The 11,175-nt window shown below is 34.2% G+C and overlaps 1 long non-coding RNA gene across 1 annotated transcript; it reads left to right on the top strand.

The window, feature by feature from the left end:
* The first annotated feature begins 2,882 nt into the window (after positions 1-2,882).
* Positions 2,883-4,097, top strand: LOC127106321 (uncharacterized). The gene is made up of 2 exons (XR_007795330.1): positions 2,883-3,236; positions 3,832-4,097. It is a non-coding gene; the product is annotated as an uncharacterized LOC127106321 (long non-coding RNA).
* The last annotated feature ends 7,078 nt before the right edge of the window (positions 4,098-11,175 follow it).

Below are 11,175 nucleotides of genomic sequence, written 5' to 3'. Positions count from 1 at the left end.
CATCTGTCGCATCTCGAAAAATACGATTCCTCGCGATGGTCGCGGAAAAAATTACGTTCGAACAGAGTCGCCACCGAACTTTATTTATCCCAATAAAGGGATAGGAAAATATCGATAAAACCTTTAGGAAATGGAATGATGGTCGTCGCAACCATATTCGGGTTCGGGAGTGGATTACGTAAGGGGAAGGTATTAGCACCCCTTACGTCCGTTGTACTCAACGGGAACCTTTTAGTTCTAATTTGCATTTCGTGTGTTAATTTATGTTTGTTTGTTATCTTTGGGTTATAAAAATAGAAATTTATGGGAACCTCAGAAAGGGAAAAGGGGAGGTTTTTTATTAGTGTGCTCGCGAAGATACATCAATCTCCTGCCTACGTATCCTTAAATAAGGAAATCAGAGCATTCGTAGTTCGGGAACTACGGTTGGTTGGTGTCTTTTATCGAACAATTGTTTAGATCGCGTTCTAAAGGCTAAACGCTGGCTTGTCTACTCTCGGCGGAGGCTTAAGCATTAGTTTGTTGTGCGCATTAGAAAGGATTAAATAGTGTTCTTTCTGGACAAAGTTTTGGTCACACGGGGGTGACAAGTTGGATTAATATGTCGGATGTTTTGATTGGTTTCGATCGCACGAGGGCGAGAAAAAATAGATTTGATGTGTTGAGATATTTTGTTGGATGACGATTACTCGGATATTCGAGTAAGACAACTCGTATCCTAATAGTCGAGGAGAGGAATCGAAGGCTCTAGACCATCTCCCTTTTCATCCTTTATTGTGAAAGGAGTTGATAATAGTTAAGGTATTTTGAATGGATGACGATTACTCGGACGGTCGAGTAAGACAACTCGTATCCTAATAATCGGGAAAAGGAATAGAAGACTCTAGACCGTTTTCTGTTTCATCTGAATATTTATGAAAACTAGATTAGATAAGGTTGACGTATTTTAGCGTAGACGACAAGTACTTGAATGGTTGAGTAAGACAACTCATATCCAAGCATTTGAGAAGAGGAATTGAAAACTCAAGGCCATCTCCCTTTTCGTATAGTATTGATATGAAAATGATTTTATTAGGTTATATGTTTTCAAAAAATGACAATAGTTCGACTGACCGAGTAAGAGAACTCGTATTCAAACAATTGAGGAGAGAAGTTGAAGACTCAAAGTCATCTCCCTTTTTATTTAACTTATTATGAAAATAATTTGATTTAGTCGGGTTTGGAAGTTTGTAAAGAAATGACAATTATTTGAATAACCAAGTAAGAGAACTTGTATTTAAATGGTCGAGGAGAAAAATTGAAGACTCAAAGTTATCTCCCTTTTTGGTTTCTTATTATAAAAGGATTGGATTTGTTTGTACTTAAATGAATTAGAAATGACGACTATTTGACTAACCGAGTAAGAAAACTCGTATTCAAATAATCGAGGAGAGGAGTTGAAAACTCAAAACCATCCCTTTTTTTCATTTTCAAATGAAGTGTTGTTTAGATGTGATTAAGTATTTTAATTTAACTTTCGATGTCGGATCGAGGTTTTAAAATTTGCATTCTTGTGAATGAATTGAATTAATTAAAATCGAATAGGTCTCATTGTAAGAAGGCCCAAGAGTAAGCCATGTGAGGTTGATGGCGATGTTTTTTCAAGCGATCGACTTACAAAGGCATTTAAAATGGGCTCGACTTTGAATCGAGAAGTTCTATTTGTTTAAAAATTGGTTTGAATTGATGGCATGGGAATTATAATCTTTTTGTATTTTTAAGTCTTTATTATTTTTAGGTTCATTTTAAGATGAGATGAAGAATGTACAATGATATAGCATAAAGCGAAGTAAAGTAAATACGCAAAAATAAATAAATATTAGAAGCGGGATTTAAAAGAGTTAGGTGTTAATTGCGGAAATTAAAAAATTAGAGTTAATCGTTAAATGTTAGGTGTTAGTTGAAATCAACATGAAATAACAAGAGAATTGTAATAAAATGTTAAATCTAAAACAAATAACTAAATTTTAAGCAATTAACAAAAATATCATTAAATTAAAACTCAAAACAATATTAAACAATCGAAAATCTCAATTCTAAACTATTATCCAAAATATTAATTTTAAAATACTAGTAAAGATTAAATTCTAAAATCATTCTAAATTAAATTAAAATTCTAAAACAATTCTAAATCACCTTATAATTCTAATTAATTTACAATCATTTCTAAAAATAAAAATAAAAACTAATTAAATTCTAAAATATTTAACAAAGATTAAATTTTAAAATCATTCTAAATTAAATTAAAATTCTAAAATAATTCTAAATCTCTTTATAATTCTAATTAATCTACAATCATTCCTAAAAAGGAAATCTAATTAAATTCTAAAATATTAACAAAGATTAAATTCTAAAATCATTCTAAATTAAATTAAAAATTCTAAAATAATTCTAAATCACTTTATAATTCTAATTAATCTACAATCATTCCTAAAAAAGAAATCTAATTAAATTCTAAAAATGTTAACAAAGATTAAATTTTAAAATCATTCTAAATTAAATTAAAATTCTAAAATAATTCTAAATCTCTTTATAATTCTAATTAATCTACAATCATTCCTAAAAAAGAAATCTAATTAAATTCTAAAATGTTAACAAAAATTAAATTCTAAAATCATTCTAAATTAAATTAAAAATTCTAAAATATTTTTCTAATTAACATTCTAAAACAATCAGTATGAACCAATCGTATGGGGGGTATGAATAATGAAGTGGGGTGTATCTATTGATTGGGCCCAAAACTCATAAAAATGAATCAACTCATCCTGTGTGTTTCTTCTTCCTATCATATTTTAAGTAAATAAATAAAAATAATAATAATGATGGTAAATAAAAAAACAATATCAAAACACTCCAAAGTTACACGTCACAAATTAGGTTTGCAGATAGTGGGAGTAAAATGGGATAGGAAATGAGAGAAGGAGAAAAGCGGACCTCCACAACGGCGTGAGCGAGAGTACGACGGCGTGAACGAGAGTACGGTGGTGAAGGCCGTTATTGGCGGCGGCAAGTGGTTGTCGGAATGGTGGAGGTTACGCCGGTGAAGATGGTGTTACGGTGGATGGAAATCGGGTTAGGTTTTTCTGAATCGAGAGAGGGTCGTGGGAGATCGTCGTGGTTGTGGCTTGAAGATGGAATGCAGAACGACGATGCTCAAGTTGAAAGATGAAGAGCGGAAGCGAATCAATTCCGAAAAGGTATTGTCGAGTTTTTTCGCTTCTCTCTTATGATTCTGTTATTTCTTTTCTTTCCCAACTCTATCTCTCTTCTTCTCCTTCGATTATTGATCGATTCGTGAATCGTCGGTGAAGGATTACCGAGCATTTCTGTTATTGTTGTTGTGTTGTTATGTTCTTTAGGTTTTTTTGAAAAAAAAATTATGTTGTGTATATGTTGTTCTTGATGTGTTTGTTGTTCTTGCTATGCATTTCTGGTTTAAGGTTTTTGTTTTTGAGAGGAAAAAAAATTACTTTGCTGTGTTGTTGCTGTTTAGGTTTTGAGAAGAATTCTTACTGTGTTGTTTTCCTGTTAACCTCTCCTCTTTCATTTTTGAAGATCAGATACAGTCTTTAAGAAACTCCTTGCTTTTTGAATTTCCCATCCCAGATTATGTGGGATTTGGTTTATTATGTTTTAAGCTAATGCCAAAAGTGCTTTTTGGATGTTTATGTTAACCTTATGGATAAAGCTTCAAACTGAGTAATTTGTTTAGTTATTTTTCAATTTTTTAAGCGCTTTTGAAAAGTGCTTTTTGAATAAGCTGTTTTTTGATTTTGAATTGGTTTTTTGCAGGTGAAGTGATGTTGATGCTGATTTATTGAAAAAAGGGGCACTATTATTCAACAGATTTTTTGGGAAAGTTCTGAAGAGTTGCTTTTGAATTGGGAACTTTCAAAAGAGCTTTTGGAAGAGTCTGTGAAATTTGCCTCAAACTACTGTGTCTTGTTCCAATTTTTTAATAAAATTATTTCTGATGTAACAGAGACCTTTTGGATTATGAACTTAGGGATTGCTTGTAACATGTACAAACTTTAATTTGGAATTTCTCTTTTTGGCCAGTTATGCAATTGTTTTGGATTATTAGGAATTTTTTTGAATTAAATTTTAATTATGTAATTATCTTTTAAGCTCTTTTTTTAAATAAAAAAATTTAACTCAATATTTATTTGTGCTAGTCAATTTCAACTTTTTTTAAAAAAACAACAAATTTCCAACTTAAGTATAATGACTTAATTTTAAAAACAACAAATTTCTAATTTAAGTATAATGACTTAATTTTAAAAACAACAAATTTCTAATTTAAGTATAATGACTTAATTTAAAAAACAAATTTATAATTTAAGTATAATGACTAAAAAAAAATACAATTCTATTTTAAATACAAAAAAAATCTAAACATGAGACTTTTAATTTTAAAAAAAAACACAATTCTATTTTAAATACAAAAAATTTAAACATGGGACTTTTAATTTAAAAAAACATAATTCTATTTTAAATACAAAAAATCTAAACATGAGACTTTTAATTTAAAAAAAACACAATTCTATTTTAAATACAAAAAATCTAAACATGGGACTTTTAAATTAAAAAAAACACAATTCTATTTAAAATACAAAAAATCTAAACATGGGACTTTTAATTTTAAAAAAAAACACATACATGTTTCTAAAAAATGCAAATTCTAAATATGGGACTTTTGAAACAAAGAAATCTCATGGATTAAACCAAAATGGCCGGACAAAATTGGGGTATGACAGCTGCCCCTATTTCATTATCTTGAACTAGAAGGTAAGAACGACAACAGTCTTCATACATTCGTAGTGGAAGGTAATTAAATACGAAAAGACCCAAATTTTGTCCTTTGAAATGCAAGGAAGAAAATGCAGTGAGAAATAGTGAGAGACGTTATCCTAAAGTAAAATGAAACAGCCAAGACTTTCTGGGAATTGTCAGAACAATATCTTGGACGTTATGGTCGAGATATGTTAGTAATAGAATGACATCCCTAGCTAAATCTCAAGAGTTTTCCAGGATGCTAGCAGTTTAAAGAAAATCTGGCATGAGACTCTTCATATTGATGAAGCAGCATCTCAACAGTAAAAGTGAGATTCTCTGTATCGAGTCGAAGCAGCATCTTATATGATAGAATTAAGATGTTCCAGCAAGGCAAAAAAATATCTTAATTGAATCTAAGACTCTTCGAGGATATTAGAGCAGTATCTCTAAAAAAACCTGAAATGAGACTCTTCATATTGATGAAGCAGCATCTCAAACAGTAAAAGTGAGATTCTCTGTATCGAGTCGAAGCAGCATCTTATATGATAGAATTAAGATATTCCAACAAGGGAAAGATACCTTAATTGAATCTAAGACTCTCCGAGGATACTTAGAGCAGTATCTCTAAAAAATTCTGAAATGAGACTCTTCATATTGATGAAGCAGCATCTCAAACAGTAAAAGTGAGATTCTCTGTATCGAGTCGAAGCAGCATCTTATATGATAGAATTAAGATATTCCAACAAGGGAAAAAATACCTTAATTGAATCTAAGACTCTCCGAGGATATTAGAGCAGTATCTCTAAAAAATTCTGAAATGAGACTCTTCATATTGATGAAGCAGTATCTCAAACAGTAAAAATGAGATTCTCTGTATCGAGTCGAAGCAGCATCTTATACGATAGAATTAAGATTTTCCAGCAGGGGAAAAATACCTTAATTGAATCTAAGACTCTCCGAGGATACTTAGAGCAGTATCTCTAAAATAAATCTGAAATGAGACTCTTCATATTGATGAAGCAGTATCTCAAACAGTAAAAACGAGATTCTCTGTATCAAGTCGAAACAGCATCTTATATGATAGAATTAAGATATTCCAGCAAGGGAAAAATACCTTAATTGAATCTAAGACTCTCCGAGGATATTAGAGCAGTATCTCTAAAAAAGAATCTGAAATGAGACTCTTCATATTGATGAAGCAGCATCTCAAACAGTAAAAATGAGACTCTCTGTATCGAGTCGAAGCAGCATCTTATATGATAGAATTAAGACATTCCGAACAAGGGAATGATACCTTAATTGAATTTAAGACTCTCCGAGGATACTTAGAGCAGTATCTCTAGAAAACAAATGAGATTCTTCAAATTGATGAAGCAATATCTCAAACAGAGAAATGAGATTCTTCAGATAAATGAAGCAGTATCTCAAATATTCGTCTGTTGGGGGAATTTTTAAGAAAATACTCCTTTTGAGGGAGACATATTGGAAATGCTCTGCAGGGGAAAAAGCTCATAAGAGACTTTTTAGGATAACCTCTGCTTGGGGAGCGATGATTGTAAAGAAAATTGCTGGGAATATCATTATTAAAAAAAGTTGAAAAATGATTTGCTGAGAAATAACCCTACGAGCATATGCAGGGTAATAACTTCATTTGGAATGAGGAATGTCCAAGATATACATGAAGGACCTTGGATCCAGACATTTTATATTTGATTTTTGTATGATGTCCCACTTTAGGTAGGATTTCCATGCATGGGATGATACATGGGATGTATGCAAGTATGCAATTGCTGGGGATATTTGGTTGTGCATGTAGGAATGCGAATGATTTTTATTTTGTATAAGGTTATGCATAAGTATGTTGATGATTGATATGATTGTGTTTTTTGAATTTTCTGCTTGGTAGGAAAACCATGTATGGATGATTCGTGTGATGCATGTGGGAATGCAACTGGGTAATTGGATGTTTTTGTAGGGTTTAATTCTTGATTGCCAATGAGGTTGGACTTTAAATGGGAACTTCCAGATGAGAACTGGTGAAGGAGATTGAACTGCCAGATGAGGACAACACTCGAAGGGTATGTTACCAGACGCGAACTGGTGAAAATAATTGAAATGTCAGACGGGACTGAATTTGTTTTTGTTTGTCAGACGGGAACTGACTTTTTTAAAATAGGTTACCAGACGAGAACTGGTGAAAATAATTGACTACCAGACAAGAACTGGTATCGAAATAAGTGACCTACCAGACGAGAACTGGTATTAAGAGATAATTTACCAGACGAGAACTGGTATTTTTGAAAAAGGTTTGCCAGACGGGAACTGGGCTTTGGAAATAAGTTGCCAGACGGGAACTGGACTTTGAAATAAATTGCCAGACGAGGACTGGACTTTGAAATGAATTGCCAGACGGGAACTAGGTTTTGAAATAAATTGCCAGACGGGAACTAGGTTTTGAAATAAATTGCCAGACGGGAACTGGGCTTTTGAAAAAGGTTTTGTGTTTCAAGGCTTTTTGATGTCAGGTTCATGTTATGGGGGGTTATGCCTGATAAATGATATGATATGCATGGCTTTATGCTAGAGCAAAGCGACATGACTAATGCATGATGATGATTTATGTAATGATTTGAAGGCTTTCAAAATGCCCCTACGTGGGATATGGAAGAGAAGGTTCTTTGCAGAAAGGCTTTTGTCTGCCAAAAGGTTATTGGATGGGGGTGATAACATGATTCCCCGACACTCATCTTGAACTCTGCATTTGCTGACTTGCGAAAAAAGCTTTTGCTTGAACTGCTTGAAACATGGAGAGGACTCGCTCCTGTATGGCTCATCTTTCCCCAATGTGATGGGTCTATGCAAACTGTTTCCCTCGAAAGGATTTTGAAAGCAATTATACCGTAATTTAGAGATGGATTGCCCCAGAATTTTGATCCATGAAAGGATTTATCCTTGGTTAACCAACTTTTGGAGTGGTTGACTTTCTTGTGCTCTTGAGGTAGCTTGCCTTGACATGAGCGTTAAAGCGACTTAACTCACCCTAACTGAATATTGAAGGGGTCTTCCCCTGACCACAAGAACCTCTAGGTGATCTGCCCCTAGTTAATAGAGTCCTGAGATGATTTGCTCTGGATCAACTGATTCTTGAAATGATTTGCACATTTATTAACAGATGTTGGAGACTGTTTAAGACTGACCAATTTCTTGGAGTAATCTTCCTATGACCAACTGATGTTTAGGCGACATGTCTCGGATTCATAGGTTGTGAGGTAGTCTTGATTCGGGTCAGCACTAACGAATGTCCAAGTTCCTCTGATTGTTCCTTATTGTTGGAATTTCCCTGACGTCAAGTATTGTCTTGCAGTTAAAATTGTTTGTTCAGAAATGGTAATTTTAATGTGATACTTATGCAGGTTTTGAAAAGACTTATTATTGAAATGATGTGATAGTGTGTGACGAGTAGACCATGAGTCCAGATGTAATGCTGATTTAGCAATTTAAAGTGTGAAAGACACAACGAGAATAATGACATTGATGTTGAATATTAGCAAATCTTTAGGAGTCAGTTTACGCAATTTTGCTGTAATATGCTTTCGGAAATAACCGTACCTCAATTAGGTCTTTTGAGGGTTGTAGCGTGGCTTGGTTCATGGTTATTGAAACAAAGGATATGAGGCTCGAAGTTTTGTTTTAACCCACCCATTCTTCACGATGATCTCCAATCCTACATTCAATTAATTCGACACACACTTACTCTTACGAGATTTCAGCAGTGTAAGATCTTTTTGAAATGACAGTCATTTTATTTTGCTCTTCATGGATATTGGTGACCCTTTGATTCTTGATATGGTGGTCACTAAATCTTGTTTTTATTTTGTTGAGGGTTTTCGTGACCTCCTTTGATTTTTGTTTTGATCCCTAACTTTTGCTTGGACCGCTTTTTGAAGCTTTAGTCCGTCGGGATTGCCCCGGTTTTTGCCTAAGTCTCCTTTTTGGGTATTCGACTTAGCGGGCTCTTTCTTTGATTTTTTTTGGAAAATTATGACTACCAAGTCATTGGTCATTCGGAGAACAACCAACATAACTTTTGGATTTTGCAAGGTTCCCTCGACACTTCAGGATGTGTGCGAAGAATATCATGTGATTGATCCTTAGACAGGATATTTCGTCTTATAATCCGAGTGTGTAGTTAGATTAACTGAACACTACCCTGCCCCAGGTTTAATGTAAGGTTTTTTTAGATCCGAAAGAAACGCCTACTTCTAGGCTCGAAGTGGTTGACTAGGGATTAACTTCTTATCTCTCCAGTGTTTGGGGATTTGAAACAATGCATGTACATCATCAGTAGGATTTTATCCGAAAGCATACAGTCAGCAACTATGGGTATTTTATTTTCGTCATCCTCCCTCAAATCTTTGCTAAAACAAAAGTTATGATAAAGAAAAGTGAATGGGAGAAACACTGATGTATTTTTGTTTTTGATATAAGAGAAGAAAAAATGAGCGGATGCGAGATAATTAATTCAAAACATGCATCATTACTTCATCAATATTACCATTAAAAACAACAATGTTTAAACACAAGCAGCTTTTAACAACAAAGAAACTACAAATGCAAAAATAGAAACAAATCAGTCCAACGATTGCTAGTGTTGAGGATGTCTTCCTGTCTGAACAGTAGAGTACAGTAGAGTTATCAACTGGGGTTTGCACAAGCTGAGGTTGGGTAAGCCCATTTACTGTAGCTAGCATAACATTCTCAACAACTGCAGTCTGCTGAATGTTGTCTTCCTTCTTTGCTAAAACTATCATAGCTTCCACAAGTTGGTCTAGCTGGTTTTTCATCAAGTCAACATCTCCTCTTAATGCAATGTGACTTTGATCCAATGGATCCATAATCTTTCAAGAGCTACTTCAAGTCTGATATGAGTATCGGGAAATCAACTGCAGGTTATGGACGAAGGACAAATGAGTTTTTTTTGTATTTATTTTTGGTGAAAAATGATATGAAATGTATGATGATGAATGCAAATGCAATGATATGTGTATGAGTGTAGTGACATGTTTAGGATCACAAGTTCAAGGTGTTCTCAGATGGATCTGAATAATGGGTGAATGACAGGTATCTTTGAATAATGAAACCCCATGGGTAGGCTCTACAGCTGGTAGGTTCCTAGAGTCACAAATATTTCCTAAGAACGTCATTGTCGTGACGAAGACTCGTCGGACAATAATATCCTTAAGAAGATCTCGTCTAGGTGAGGTCTTTGTATTATCCCAACAAGGAAAACTCCATGAGGATTCTACTACATGACTCTCGAGTCCAGGGTTCTAACAAGGTTCTCAGAGTCATAGATCGAGGTTGGAAATATTACTGTAAGATAGTAATACGTCCAAGGGATCTCATCTGATTGGGGCTTTCGTATTAACCTAACAAGTCTGAAACTTCGTAGGTTAATACTACATAACCACCAGATATAATGGGTTAAAAAGTCCCTAGAGTCATTGATCCAACTTGAAAATACTATCGTCGTGACGAAGACTCGTCGGAAAATAATATCTCAAGAGAATCTCCTCTAGGCGGGGTCTTCGTTTCTTCCCAACAAGGAAGACTCCTTGTGGGCGCCCACTATGCAACCACCAACTTAAACTTATGGTTTTTCTCAGACTCGGGTTGAGAGCCTATCTCACAAAGTATTACCAACCAGAGAACCCCAAATAAGACATAGTCAATAAATCACAATATAATAATTATGACAGAATAATAATAGCAGAATAAAAAAAATAACAGATAAACAAACAAGGTTAACACACAATACAGAAATTGAACTAAATTAGGCTTCACTCTCTTTTGCTTGGAGCTAATGTCCCCAGCAGAGTCGCCATCTGTCGCATCTCGAAAAATACGATTCCTCGCGATGGTCGCGGAAAAAATTACGTTCGAACAGAGTCGCCACCGAACTTTATTTATCCCAATAAAGGGATAGGAAAATATCGATAAAACCTTTAGGAAATGGAATGATGGTCGTCGCAACCATATTCGGGTTCGGGAGTGGATTACGTAAGGGGAAGGTATTAGCACCCCTTACGTCCGTTGTACTCAACGGGAACCTTTTAGTTCTAATTTGCATTTCGTGTGTTAATTTATGTTTGTTTGTTATCTTTGGGTTATAAAAATAGAAATTTATGGGAACCTCAGAAAGGGAAAAGGGGAGGTTTTTTATTAGTGTGCTCGCGAAGATACATCAATCTCCTGCCTACGTATCCTTAAATAAGGAAATCAGAGCATTCGTAGTTCGGGAACTACGGTTGGTTGGTGTCTTTTATCGAACAATTGTTTAGATCGCGTTTTAAAGGCTAA

This window comes from Lathyrus oleraceus, chromosome 7 (assembly GCF_024323335.1).
Source record: "Lathyrus oleraceus cultivar Zhongwan6 chromosome 7, CAAS_Psat_ZW6_1.0, whole genome shotgun sequence".
Classification (NCBI taxonomy): Eukaryota; Viridiplantae; Streptophyta; class Magnoliopsida; order Fabales; family Fabaceae; genus Lathyrus; species Lathyrus oleraceus.
Note: the sequence above shows the minus strand (reverse complement) of the source record. Positions and strands in the feature narration are given on the sequence as shown.